At 35.7% G+C, this 3,763-nt stretch overlaps 1 protein-coding gene across 2 annotated transcripts in view; it reads left to right on the top strand.

Annotated features, from left to right (window-relative positions):
* The window catches only part of pcgf3 (polycomb group ring finger 3), a 63,962-nt gene extending 62,990 nt beyond the window's left edge, over nt 1–972 (top strand). For both annotated transcript variants that reach the window (XM_032528202.1, XM_032528201.1), the window contains exon 10: nt 1–972. This exon is cut by the window's left edge and continues 6,274 nt beyond it. The gene's annotated coding sequence lies outside the window, so the exon portion shown is untranslated.
* Nucleotides 973–3,763: the final 2,791 nt, after the last annotated feature.

The following is a 3,763-nucleotide window of genomic DNA, read 5'->3' as shown; positions in this document are numbered from 1 at the left end:
GGTTGTTCAGAGGTGCTCCGGTTGAAAACGACTCCCATTGACTTTTGGGTACAAGTGCTAAATTGAGATTGTTGGTTTCAGTAATTCCAAAACGAATTGGGAAATCGGCCAACGGTTCCCAAACCTCACAGTGGCGTGCCCCCATGAGCCATAGCAGATATCGTCAATAAATCTGTCCAGTTTTCTTTTTAATTATTATTTATTTATGCTGAAAAAGTGACTTCTGCAGTAGTTTTGAATTATTGAAAAGAGATTTGCTCTCCTTTTAGCTCACAAATTTGTATTTTTCTTATTTTTGTTTTGTGAAACCTAAATCCGAGCTCATAAAATTGTTTAAATTATGAATTTGCAATTGAATTCCCTTTTTGTATTATTCCAGGTGTGTTAAAGGCTACGCAATGGTCCGTCTGTGTATAACAGACACAAAGGCGTCTTCTTTTTTAGGTCAAAAAAACAAACACGTTATGTGAATCTGGCAATGTGGTTACTGTATTTGCAAGGAAGATGTGCAATACACGGTTCTCAGATGGTTGCAGGTTTCAGCGTAGAACTTTAATTTTATTTTTGTTTTTCCAGTCAGTTCCTCAGGTCACTAAATGCCTTCTGGTCCTGAGGGTGACCAGGAAATCTCAGAACATACACTAATGCACCCGAAATACAAAACGACTGGATTTTATTTTAGTCTCGTCTCTCTCTCTTTTCTATCCTTCCCCACTTTTTTTCTGTGACATTTTTCTCAATTTCTTTTTATTTTTTATTTTCAGGTTAACACAGGCCCTTATTCAGGTGTCCTTTTCCTTTCCTCCTTTTGTATTATTGTTATTTATTGCACATGTAATGAACTGGTTTCCATTGCCACATTGAATTCAAGTTTTGGGTCTAGAACGGGGCTAGAATTTCTTACGTACAAAACTACAGAAGCTTTTGTCAAAACCTAAGTGTGTATTTCATCAATAAATGCCTTTAAAAGTGTCCCTGATGCTGCTGTGAGTTATTTAATTGAAACACCTTTGAATCAATTTCTTTTCATCATGCAGTTTGATACTGCCATTCCTAAACCCAGCTGTTAGTAGAACCTGTGGTTGTTCTACATCTTAACAGTATTGCACACCCCCTTTTGTACAAAACTCTATATTTCATGTTGCCGCAACAACCATTAATCACAAGTTATATTTGTAGCAATGACTGAAATCACAGTTTATATGAGTGAATAGCTTGATGAAGATTTCAATAACATTGTATCTTTATGGAGCTTTTTAGCTTCTTTGAGCTCCTTGTGGTGGTTTTACAGTAAAATAGACTGATGAACCCACTGTTTACTACCTGCCCAGCACCAAACAGCAGACAGACACAGTTAGCGACTAGCTGGTGGACATAGTGCAGCATTAAGCAGCTTAAGAGCCAGATATTTTATCTCAGGAGTTGGAGAATATATGTTGGACATCCATCAGGAGGCCATAAATACAACATTTCAAATGAACGTTGCTCTGTATTTTGGGGTGTAAATATGGTCTTGTTGTGGCCAAAAAAAGAAACTGCCGCCTGTTCAACACCAGGCAAATATACAGTAAACATGTCTGAATCTTGTGTTGCAGAAGATAACATAGTGGAATAGATTAAGCATCCTGCAAAGTAGCTTTGAGAGGAGAGCAGAGATACCATAAGCCAGTTTACTCACATCATCAAGTAAAAGGTCTTTGAGCGCACACTGAGTTTCATCCTTTTGTCCAATAAAAATGTTTTAAATGATTCTTCCTTGTATGCTATTTGGAGTTGTGTCCCATGGCAGGATGATGCAAAAAGAGCTGTGTGTATCAAATCAAAAGGAGCATTTGTCACCAACAACTGCCTTACAGCAATCATGGCAGCTGCTAAATGTCAGGCAGTCAGCGGCAGGGCCTCGGGTTTCCATCCGCAGCTGCATTCAGCTGGTGGCCAGCGTGTTATCACATCCTGCTCTTCATTCGGTCTGAATGGCAGTGAATTGGAAGGTTTACACTCTGAATCTGTAATTGTACTGGGCATGTGCAATCAGCAGGAATAAAACACATCATGCACATTTAGTATTTTCGTTTGGCTTTCAGTAGTTTAAAGTGACAGGCAAGCCGGAATATGTGCTCCTTATCCAAATTAGCCTCTGAGACAGGTGGTGAATAAAATGTTTATGGAAATAATAAATGTCTACAGCCGTGGTTAGCAGCTCTGGGAGGTTGGAACACAGCAGTGCTTTGAGCTAAAAATCAGTTTAGTTTAATAGCATGCTAACATTTGATAGTTAGCACAAGACGCCGGCCACAGCTATTACAAAGTACAAATAAATGTAAGTATACACATAATTAGATATATACAAAACAATGGTTATAGAAATAAAAGGGGTACAAGAATAATACAACTTAATATTACATGGAAAAATGACATTGTGCTGTAATTAGTGTAAAGAAAAACCTGGGAAATCAGCATTTGCACATTTTATAACACTTTATAATAACCATCACCAATAAATGTTCAATTGATACTTAATTAGTCTTTAGTTAATAGGTATTTTACTGTTAAAAAACAATGAAATGATGATTTATAATGTTTACTCTGTTACACTTTAAGGTGTCTACATAAGCGTGACATGACACTGTCATAAAACATAAACAAGTAATAAACGTTTATGACGTGATGCTTCTTTTACTAAGGGTCATTCGATTTTGTCATAACAAGTTATGGTTATGGTTCATGTGTCGTGACAGTGTCATGTCACTCTTATGAAGATACCTTCAACTCATAATGTTACTCATAATTAGTAATGTTAAAATCCATGTTATTTTATCATCAGCTTAGTGGCATATAAGTTTTATAACTTCAGATAGGTAATATTAATTGACTTGTAAACTGTTTAGCATTATTTGAATGGCTTTTATAAAGTTGTAAGTAATCCTTATAAGTTATTGATGAATAAAGGGTTTATAAAGAATTAAGTTACATTAATTTGGCCCCATTAGATCTTTTGTTGGGTGATTTATAAAAGAGATGATTCTTTTATTATTTGAGCACAGATAATAGCTAATATCTAAATAATGTTTATAGATGTTTTATGTCTTTACCATTAACAAGGTTTCATCAGATGCAATTTTACAACAGACATCCAAATTATGTTTTATTTCCTAATCATAAACAAAAAGTTCATATATAAAATGTTTGGATGTGAACAATACACTTTTAAAATAACATCAATTCATTTTCATTGTGTTGTTAGTTAACAGTAAAAAACCTTAATTTCATTTTAATTAACTATCAATTTACCTTTTATTAGCGATGGTTTTTATGAAGTGTCACCGTTGGGTTTCTTTGACGTCCGATGCATTTGAAGCTGTTCTGAATCCTGCCCAGCTGGTACTTCAAGCAGATTAAAATAATTGATTATTTTCAAAAACACAATTTCACACATAACTGGTTTCAAGCATGACAGTTGTGGCTGCTTCCCAGCTGTTATCAGGGTAGGATATCTGGAACTGGAGCTGATAGATTTCCCATCGTCGCCATCATTACTTGGAGAGAACTAAATGAGGTTTTCAATCCAGAGGGCGGACACAGAGCCTACAAATCCTGGGTTTCTGCACGTTTCACCAAGTCAAACGTAACACTTTTGTAAGACCTAAGACCATTTTGAATGGAATTTGAGACATATATGACGACATAAAAGAACCACAAAGTGCAGAGTCACAAAATGACTTGCACATTATATTTGGACTAGCTAAAGAAAGAACTACAACAC

Source organism: Etheostoma spectabile, chromosome 10 (assembly GCF_008692095.1).
Source record: "Etheostoma spectabile isolate EspeVRDwgs_2016 chromosome 10, UIUC_Espe_1.0, whole genome shotgun sequence".
Classification (NCBI taxonomy): domain Eukaryota; kingdom Metazoa; phylum Chordata; class Actinopteri; order Perciformes; family Percidae; genus Etheostoma; species Etheostoma spectabile.
This window is presented reverse-complemented; position numbering and strand designations above follow the sequence as displayed.